This window comes from Canis lupus, chromosome 7 (genome assembly GCF_048164855.1).
Source record: "Canis lupus baileyi chromosome 7, mCanLup2.hap1, whole genome shotgun sequence".
NCBI classification, from domain to species: domain Eukaryota; kingdom Metazoa; phylum Chordata; class Mammalia; order Carnivora; family Canidae; genus Canis; species Canis lupus.
In genome coordinates, this window is record NC_132844.1 from 52,043,360 (window position 1) to 52,054,041 (window position 10,682).

The 10,682-nt window shown below is 42.4% G+C and overlaps 1 protein-coding gene and 1 long non-coding RNA gene across 4 annotated transcripts in view; one reads left to right on the forward strand and one right to left on the reverse strand.

Moving 5' to 3' along the window:
* Positions 1 to 4,212, reverse strand: part of FBXO9 (F-box protein 9) — a 45,105-nt gene extending 40,893 nt beyond the window's left edge. For all 3 annotated transcript variants that reach the window (XM_072832639.1, XM_072832638.1, XM_072832640.1), the window contains exon 1: positions 4,129 to 4,212. The gene's annotated coding sequence lies outside the window, so the exon portion shown is untranslated. The remainder of the gene's footprint in view (positions 1 to 4,128) is intronic.
* Positions 4,213 to 7,831: 3,619 nt separating this feature from the next.
* Positions 7,832 to 10,624, forward strand: LOC140636861 (uncharacterized). The gene is made up of 3 exons (XR_012034089.1): positions 7,832 to 8,582; positions 9,244 to 9,274; positions 10,482 to 10,624. It is a non-coding gene; the product is annotated as an uncharacterized lncRNA (long non-coding RNA).
* Positions 10,625 to 10,682: the final 58 nt, after the last annotated feature.

Sequence of the window (10,682 nt, forward strand, 5' to 3'; positions counted from 1 at the left end):
GAAGAAGAGTTAATGCCTAGTCTTCTCAAACCATTTCAAAAACAGAAGAGGAAGGAAAATTATTCTACAATATCAGCATTACCCTGACATTACCCTGACATCACCAACAAAGACACTAGAAAAAAAGAAAACTACAGGCCAGTATCTCTGATGATCTACAGATGTTCAATTCCTCAACAAAATATTAGCAAACTGAATTGAGTAATATGTTAAGAAGATCATGAACCACAATCAGTAGAATTTATTCCAGGGATGCAAGGATGGTTCAACACTTGCAAATCAACCATCCTAGCCAGAGATTAGTTTCTCAGAGGTCATGATCTTGGGGTCCTGGGATGGAGTCCCACATCAAGCTCCTCACACGGAGCCTGCTTCTCCCTTTGCCTATGTCTCTGCTTCTCTCTCTCTCTCTCCCTCTCTGTGTCTCCCATGAATAAATAAAGAAATAAAATCTTTTTTTTTTTTTTTTTGAAGTGAGTTCAGAGGGAACATACCTCAACATAATAAAGGCCATATTTGACAAACGCACAGCTAATAAATATCATACTCAATGGTAGAAAAAGCAGAAGTTTTCCCTCTAAGATCAGGAACAGGACAAGGATGACCACTCACTACTTTTATTCAACACAGTACTAGAAGTGCTAGCAGCAACAATCAAACAAGAAATAAAAGGTATCCATGAGGTGCCTGGTTGGCTCAGTTGGTTAAGTCGGTCCAACTCTTGATTTTGGCCCAGGTCATGATATCAGAGTTATTGGATTGAGCACCGCATCAGGCTGTGCACTGGGCATGGAGCCTGCTTGGGATTTTCTCTCTCCCCTCTCCTCCACCCCTTCCCTAATTCGTGTGCATTCTCTCTCTCAAAAAGAAAGTGAGAGAAAGAGAGAGAAAGAGAGAGAGAGAGAGAGAGAGAGAGAGAGAGAAAGAAGAAAGAAAAGAAAGAAGGAAGGAAAGGGAAAGAAAGAAAAAAGGAAAAGGTATCCAGATTGTTAAGGAAGAAATAAAACTGTCACTATTTCCAGATATATACAGGAAATCCTAAAGACTCCACCAAAAAACTATCGAAGTAACAAATGAATTTATTAGCAAAGCTGTAGGATACAAATATTTAGAAATTTGATACGCTTCTGTACACTAAGAACAAAGTAGCAAAAAGACAAAAAAAAAAAGACAAATTAAGAAGACAATCTCATTTACAATTGCACCTGAGAGAAATTATCTAGGAATAAACTTAACCAAGAAGGTAAAAGAGCTCTACTTTATTTTTAAGATTTTATTTATTTATTCATGAGAGAGAGAGAGAGAGAGGCAGAGACACAGGCAGAGGGAGAAGCAGGCTCCATGCAGGGAGCCCAACGTGGGACTCGATCCCGGGTCCCCAGGATCACGGCCTGGGCCAAAGGCGGCACTAAACTGCTGAGCCACGTGGGCTGCCCAAGAGCTCTACTTTAAAAACTGTAAGATGGGATCCCTGGGTGGCGCAGCGGTTTGGCGCCTGCCTTTGGCCCGGGGCGCGATCCTGGAGACCCGGGATCGAATCCCACATCGGGCTCCCGGTGCATGGAGCCTGCTTCTCCCTCTGCCTGTGTCTCTGCCTCATTCTCTCTCTCTCTCTGTGACTATCACAAATAAATAAAAAAATAAAATAAAAATAAAAAAAATAAAAATAAAAATAAAAAAATTTAAAAAAATAAAAAAAATTTTAAAAATTTAAAAAATAAAAAAAATAAAAAATAAAAAATAGGGATCCCTGGGTGGCGCAGCGGTTTAGCGCCTGCCTTTGGCCCAGGGCGCGATCCTGGAGACCCAGGATCGAATCCCACATCGGGCTCCCGGTGCATGGAGCCTACTTCTCCCTCTGCCTGTGTCTCTGCCTCTCTCTCTCTCTCTCTCTGTGTGACTATCATAAATAAATAAAAATTAAAAAATAAATAAATAAATAAAAAATAAAAAAAACTGTAAGATGTTGATGAAACAAATGGAAGACAACACAAATAAATGGAAAGATATCCCATGTTTGTGGATTGGAAGAATTAATATTGTTAAAATGTCCAACTACCCAAATCAAATCATAGATTCAATGCAATCCCTGTCAAAATATCAAGAATATTTTTCACAGAAATAGAACAAATAATCCTAAGATTCATATGTAACCACACAGACCCTGAAAAGCCAAAGCAATCTTGAAAAAGAACAAAGTTCGAAGTATCACAAGTCTGGATTTTAAGATACACTATAAAGCTACGTTAACCAAAACAGTATGGTACTGGGACAAAAGCAGACACAAAGATCAATGGAACAGAATAGAGAGCCCAGAAATAAGCCCACACCTAAATGGTCAATTAATGTACAACAAAGGAGTTAAGAATATGCAATGAGGAAAAGAACAGTCTCTGCAATAAATGGTGCTAGGAAAGCTAGACAGCTACATGCAAAAGTATGAAACTGGGCCATTTTCTCATACCACACACAAACAAACTCAACATGGATTAAAGACCTAAATATGAGACCTGAAACCATAAAACTCATAGAAGAAAACACAGGCAGTAATCTCTTAAACACTGGCCTTAGCAATATATTTATGGATACGTCTTTTCAGGCAAGGGAAACAAAGGCAAAAATAATCTACTGGGACCACATCAAAATAAAAAGCTTTTCATAGCAAAGGAAACAAGAGAAAAAGGCAACCTACTGATGGGAGAAGAGATTTGCAAATGATAATCCAAAATATATAAAGAATTTATATAATTCAATACTAATAAAACAAATAATTCTATTAAAAATGGGCAGAGGACTTGAATAGACATTTTTCTAAAAAAAGACAATGGCCAAAGTTAACATGAAAAGATATTCAACATCACTAATCATCAGGAAATGAAAATCAAAACCACAAGGAGATATTAACCTCGCACCTGTCAGAATGGCTAGAATCAAAAAGGTAAGAAGTAACAAGTTGGTAAGGATGTGGGGGAAAAAATGGCATCCTTGTGAACTATTCCAACTACTTTGGAAGACAGCATGGAAGTGCCTCAAAAAAATTAAAATGGAAATAGCATACAATCCAGTAATTCCACTACTGGGTATTTTTTTTTTTAATTTTTATTTATTTATGATAGTCACAGAGAGAGAAAGAGAGAGAGGCAGAGACATAGGCAGAGGAAGAAGCAGGCTCCATGCACCGGAAGCCCGATGTGGGATTCGATCCCGGGTCTCCAGGATCGCGCCCTGGGCCAAAGGCAGGCGCCAAACCACTGCGCCACCCAGGGATCCCTCACTACTGGGTATTTACCCAAAGGAAACTAAAACACTAATTTGAAAAGATATATGTAACCAAAAAGAAAAATTTTTTTTTTTTAAAGATACATGTACTTGTTTTTTGCAGCATTGTTAAAAATAGCCAAGATATGGAAGCAACCTAAAGTATCCATCAACAGATAAATGGATAAAGATGTGGTGTATTGTGTACACACACACATACACACACACACACGGAATATTACTCAGTCACAAAAAGGAATGAGATCTTGCTATTTTTGACAACATGGATGGACCTAGCGGTTATACTGTCAACTAAGTCAGAGAAAGATGAATATCATATAATTTCAGTTATGTGTAGAATCTAAAAAACAAAACAAAAGACAAGCAAACAAAATACAGAAATAGATTCATAAATATAGAGAAGAAACTGGTGGGTAGCAGAGGGGGCAATGGGCAAAATAGCTAAAGAATATTAAGTATGAATTTCCAGTTATAAAATAAGTATTACAGAAATAAAAAATATACCTTATGGAATATATAGCCAATGATACTATAATAACATATGGTGACAAATGGTTAAAAAAAATCTGTAACACAGCTTTAATTTGCATATTCTGTAAACCAGCATGAAAATACAGTTAAATTCAATGCAAATAAGAACCAATAAATCTTGGAGCACCTGGCTGGCTCAGTCAGAAGAGCATGGGACTCTTGATCTAGGGTGCTGTGAGTTCGAGCCCCATGATGAGGACAGAGGTTACTTACATACATAAATAATTTTTTAAAAAAGAATTGATAAATCGTAAGTACGACCAATCTTTGCTTATGCATGGAAAGCAATGAATCGAATATACACTTGAAGAAACATGCCTGCAGATCTGTTTCAGCAGGGCTTTCATTTTCATCATCTTCTGCTCTGACAGTATCAGAATGACAATCTTCCTCAGCTTCTGCCTGAGGGGAGAAAAACCAAAATAATCGTCAGGAATATACAAACATCAGTTTCCCTTTATAATCCACATCTCCTTGAGCTACCTGCCCAGTGAAATATTTAGTTGCTTCTCTCTAGGTATCTCCTTCACAGTTTAATGATTTAAACTTCCTATGATTAATGATTTAATGATTTGATACTTTCCTAACACTGAAGAATAAAGGACTTCACTGGGCTCCAGTTAAAATGTGTCAGTAGGTGATTTAAAACAACTATGATTCAAAAAATAACATTTAGCTGCAGCAGAGTTCAGCAAATGGTTTTTCTTTCTTGGATCACTTAAAAGATCATTTTTCGTCCGTATATGGATGTCCTTCCTTTTACATGGCTGTCATGTTACCAATATGTGAGTATGACTTTTGTCTGTTTATTATTTCAAACGTCCTAGGAAAGCTCATTAATCAAAGTCATGTAATAGTGAATGTTTTTATAAAGAAGCCTGTTCTGTTTCATAAGCCCAGATTTTTATTTATTGGATTGATTTATGGTGGAATAAAACTGGACTGGAATTACTGTGCAATGGCTTGGGGCTTAGCAGAGGTCTCAGGTCAGTTTCCTCACATTTTATCCTTGTATTCTCCCTATATGTTTGCTAAATTAAACTGAATCCTACCTTCCCCGGGAAAATGACCCTGTTGCCTCAGGTCAGTCTGTTGCCTAATAGACTTATTAGCAAATGGGACTTGCTCAACACTTCATGTGTTCAGTCCCATAATGTGGCAATAGGGGAAATGACCTGAGAGTCAGAAATAAGAAATAATGAAATCTATTTAACTTGTTCCAAAGATGTAAGCTTTATCACTGTAAATTTTCATTGTAATTCATTTCTAGGACAAAAACATTTGTATTAACACAAATTTTTTTAACTCAACCACCAGACAGACTTGCAGTACTTTACAGAGAAACATAAATAAGCCCCGTTTCTTATCTTATCTCTGACAACCAGGCTCAAAGCAGAGGTGACTTTAAGACTTGAACTAGTTGGTATAAGATAAAGCACTGGGCACACTGAAAAGAATAAATAAATGAAAAACTAAATGAAAGAGGCCAAGATTCTGAATTAGTTTCCAGAAAACTGGAAAATGGAAACATTCATGTATTACCAAATGTATTTTTTAGTCTCTTTAAGCTGGGAGCTTTCCTACTAATAGGAAAATACATAATGAAGGACTTTGAATTTATAGATCCCACTGTAAAGGCTCTTTCTGTTCTCCATTAAGAGGCTGATTTATTACTGTAAACTCTAAGTACAGCTAATAGGAGTGGACCTGAGCTCCCTAGGGTATCCTCTTAGTAACTCAGCCTTCTACCCCTGTCCTAGCAGTCATGCTAACCTGACTTCATTCAAAAGCTTTCCCTGCTCCCTCCAGCTCCAAGCTCTTGCATATGCTGCTTGCTGTCTCCGTCTGGAATAATTTCTTCCTCACTTGGCTATTTCTCATCCTTCAAGGTTCAGCTCAGGGATTATTCAGTAAGAAGCATTTTCTGATCCTCTCAATTGCCTTTGTTTTCCTACAACACTTGTGCTTGTATCAAGCACCTAACACTTGCATTAACGTTATTTTGTCTCTTCCCTAGAGTTAGTGCATTGGGAACAAGGATCAGTCATGTCTGTAATCTCAGAGGGCCAAACACATTGCTTGAGTCATGGTAAAAGTCTATCTAGGCCTCAGCTTTCACATCTGTAAAGAGAGGGCGTTGGATGTGGCAACCTCTGAGGTCCCTTTTCATAGCTGACATTCTATGGTTAAGTTTACCATAAATCACCTTGGGAGATTTATTTGGTCATACCAAATATCTAATGTTGTGCGGGGGTGTCTAGCACAATGTCAGGCTGCTAATAAGTGCTCCAAAAAATTGCCTGAATCAACAAATAAAAAGTCATGTGGACGCATAGAGCATACCTCAAGGGAAAAAAAAAAAATGAGAAATCTATGATACAGAAAGCATCTTCTCCCCTGAGTTCCTGTGTTATTCTTGAATTCTTAATCCTTTATGACTTTAATTCTGGCAGTACAAAGACATCAAATTAGGGGTATTACTACATTTTGCCAACTCAAATACCACTTGAAAGAAGTAGGTCCCAGCTGTCACCCAGAGATTTTCACAACTGAGTCCGACCTAAACAGCACCTTTCGCTTGAGTAGTTCGTGTCTCTGGCATTTTACTCCTGTTTTACACATGGGATTAATGAAATATAAAAAAAAGTTAAGTGTTTAATCCTGATCAGGGAAACTACTTCTGAAAGCTTAAGGGCACAGTCCATTACTGCTTTTTCTAGCCTCCAGGTTAACTTCATGAAATACATTCAGCCATCCCTTTATTCAATAAATATTTGTGTGCCTGCGATGAACTCAGTAGTTGGTATCACTTCACACTCGATTCATTTCATCCTAGCCAGAGATGAGTTTCTCAGAGAGGAAATTTTTTCAAAACCAAAGAAAGGCAGCACAGGGCAGAGACCACAAGATTCCAGCATGCAATCGTCCCGCGGAATTTGCGTCGTCGGTTTCTGGAGCTTAACTCCGTCTGTCTTCCTGTGGACCGCGCTGACGCTGCTCAGGCCCTCCCTGCTACGGAGTGAGACCGCACACCTCCAGGGCCGCAGGGCCAGCGGGCAGGTGCGTCCTAAATCCAGGTGCTCCTTAAAGGATCTGAACGCGTTCTCCACTGGTACCGCTTTCCGGAGTGTGTGTTGGGGGGGGGGGGGGGGGTAGGAATCAACAAGTGTCTGGGGTTGCCAGGTTCCCCATTCCGTCCTCCCCCCCCTCCCCCGCCGATTTCAGACGCTGCAACGGCTCACCTCGACCCATGCTCACCGCTGTTAATAAAACCCCTCGAGAGGGGCAAGGCTGGTTCAGTGTCCTCCGCCAACCAACAAGCGGCATCCTCCTCTGCCGTCCCGCACCCCCGCTCTGCCCCACGCCGGGGCCCGGCCACGGTCAGGGCTGGCACCCGCTCGCCTGCCGCTCAGGCCGAGGGCCCTGCGGCGGGTGGCGGCCGAGCAGCTCCCACTCCTCGGCTCCACTTCCCGCTCTCTCGGGGCTCCTCCCAGGCCCGACCCCTCTGCACGCCGCACTCGCGCCGCTCTGGGCCCCCCGCCCCCCAGCCCCCTGCCGGGTTACCATGCTGGCGGGGCAGCCGGCCGCGGGCGAGGGGCTCTCCGCGCCCCCTCCGCGCCGCTCCCCCGAGGAGGTGCGCTGGGCGTCCGGGTGCCTACTCCTGCCCGTCTGCTGCAGCGGGGCTTAGCAGAGTTCTCGGTCGGAGAAGCGCACCAGGCAGCGGCAGTAACTGCGGGCCCGGCGTACGGCAGCCATCTTCGCGGGGCAGGGGGCCAGATCCGGGCGCGCTAGAGCGACGGCCGGGAAGTCGCGGAGCGGAGGGACGCCCGCTGCCAGCCGAGGCCGAGGACCGTGCGAGCACCGAGCGTCGGCGCTGCTGGAAACCCCGGACGCCGCGGCGGAGCTGCCCCCTCTACTGCGGAAACCTGGGTCGACGCACTGAGCATGCGCAGTGCCGCCGCCGCCGCCGCCGCCCGCGTGCGCCTCACTGCTACCCCCGCCTCGCGTGCGCTGCCTAGTGGAGGGATCGGGGCCGTCGGCCTCCTGCCTGCGAGGCGGCGTTGCGTCAGGTCCCCACTTCGCCGACCCCAGTTTGAGCCCACGTATGTGTCGCAGTGACCCCCTTAATGCAAACTTTATCTAAACATTATCTAAAAAAACGTTTATGACTCAAATTTAGGGTTGAGACCCTAACGCAAACTTGCCTTAGGTCGAGCATCCACTTGCTGCTCGGTAAGGTCGCTAACACGCTTTTCGGGGGTTCCGTCTGGAGTCCCATGCCAGGAATGCAGGGAAACAGTAAAACTCCACTACAGTCACAGGCTCTTACAATGACTAAACTTTTTGAAAGCATGGATCTGGAGGTTGAGGAAAAGATAGGCTTAGGAGAGAAGCAGGAGGCGGGTAGTGACACCGCGAGGCAAGTCTTACTACAGATCCCATCATGCAATGGGGTAAAGACGTTGAGGCTCCTAAGGCCCTGAAACGCCAGTTCTGCGGCGTCGGCGCCCGCGATGTACTCTGGGATTTGTAGTCCGCTGTTCCGCCTGGAGCGCCGGAACTTACTTGCGATACTAGTCCCACCTCTTAAAGGCCAAACACCCGACTTTGTTTCCTAAGAAGACACTCTATCAGGCAATTTATTATTTTTCCACATTTTACCTTATTTTCAGTACGGAAGTTTGTATGCTCTGTGAAAACCTACAGGCTCTTACAGGCTCTTATCTTCATTTGGCAAACATTGAGTTTCTACGATTTCTACCAGGCGTCAGGTACTAACAGTGATCAGATTTCCAAGACGCTAGTTCAAGGAGCCCACTGAGTTTAAACCTCTTATCCACTATTATATTCTGGAGGTATTAGAAATGCAGTACGTTCAGCAGAAAAATAGTAAAAAAGAAAAAGGCGGGGGGGAAGATGGCAAAATGGTGAGCTATAATAAGGAAGCCCAGCTATTTTTAACTATTAGGATCCACCCTTGTTTGCCCCCCAAATCGGCCACCTAGAAAAAGTACCTTCATGTTTAACGAAGGCCAAAAAAATTTAAGTTTTTAATTTTTAAAGGAAACTTAAGTCTTTTAAACTTGACTTTCCTCCCAAGACCTCTTTAAAATTGGATTTTGCAATTGAAATGGGGGGGGGGGGGTTCAGTTGTAAGGATTTATAACCGGAGATTGATAAATGTGATTCACAAACACGAAAGATCAGTTTTGCAAATGAAGAATGAGGTAGATGGAAATGTTTTCAGAACTACTCAATTTCACTGAACATGTTGTTTGCTAATTTAAGATATATTGGTTAATACAGATAACTTCTATTCTAGTTAATAATAAAGCTTAATAAAATAATAATTAGTATCCTATAATTAGGATAAATTAAGCACCTATTTTATTAAACTGCTGTTATGTTTCAATTACTAATTTTCTATTTTAGACCAGTACCTGCTGTATCCACTACACCTCAGGTTTGTATCATCCTATTATATTATATTTACAGGATTATAATTTTCCTGACCTAAATCATTTACTAGCTCAGTGGACCCTTGCTAAAGGTAGACCAAGAGAGTCCCTCTATTTGCTGGGTAGACTTGCATGGACAACTGAATTTGACTAAAACTGTTAATTTTAGATACTTTAAAAATCACTCTTCACCAGAGCAGTATATAATTTGTTAGGCTACCCCTGTTGTCTCTCTCTCTCTTTTCGTTGATAAAGACTTTCAATTTTCGTTTGCCAAATGGTTTGGGTGTTACATAGGTAAACACAAAGATCAATGTTATACATTTGCCAAGAGGCCAGATGATCTTTCCCATTTGGGAAGGGAAATCTTGCATCTTGCAGGTTTTTTTCAATAGGAGGAAGAAGAGTGAGGGATTCAGGTCTTTGATATAGATTCTTTTAGGGAAAAAAAAAAATGCCTTGAGTTCTTAGAATTCAAAAATAAAAGGAGAGAAAATCGATATGGTGATGAGCTGGAAAATTTAAACTCCGAGAAAGACCCACAATGTGTAAATGGGCTATTGCTTTATTGATGAAAAGTGTGTTGCTTAGGGCAATATGGTTCCCTGGACCAAAAGCATCAGCACCAGAATTCTGGGAAAAAGGCCCAGCAATCTGTTTTCATAAGCCCCCAAATGATTACGATGCCTCCAAGTAAAGTTGCCCCCTCTGCTATGGGCATTAAACTAGTTCTGAAAAATAGAAAGTCTTGGGGCAATCGTTTAAATTTAAATGCGGGGTTGGGGGTGAAGGGGGGGAGGCTTGAAGCAGTTTTTTTTTTTTTTTTCAAGTCACTTCAGGACCGTCTTTATATGAATGATTTAAGGTACTGTCTACAACATAATTTATGACACAAGTGAGTGTGTTTAACACACCAGTGCAAGTATTAGATTGCATATAACTTGTTACACACAGAGGACAATTGTTGCATTAGATACTATCTAGTCTGCTTCCCACCTGGGTGACAATCCAGTCTTTCAAACGGAAGTTGCTACCTATAAAACTCTTCAAGTTCCAATGAATCCTCCCAGGCAATCCGTTGCGTTTTCATGAAAAATAAAATATATATAAGTATATCTATATGTATTTTATTGCGGGGAAAATCCAACACCATCTGCCATCATACCCCATGTTGGAGCGGAACGTTTCAGGGGCATTGATTTCATTGACAAGGTGCATCCCCGGTTACGTTTGCTGAAGCCGGGGGAGAAGATTTTTCACCATGAGCATCAGCCTGTAATGAAACGTCCTCAGAACCCGTGTGCACGGCCTCCAGCTCTACGTCCTGATGCCCGATGCAGCCGACCTGCAGAAAAGGCGTGTGAGTGGGGCCGGGCGGGGGCGGGGCCGGGCGGGGCGGGGCGGGGCGGGGCG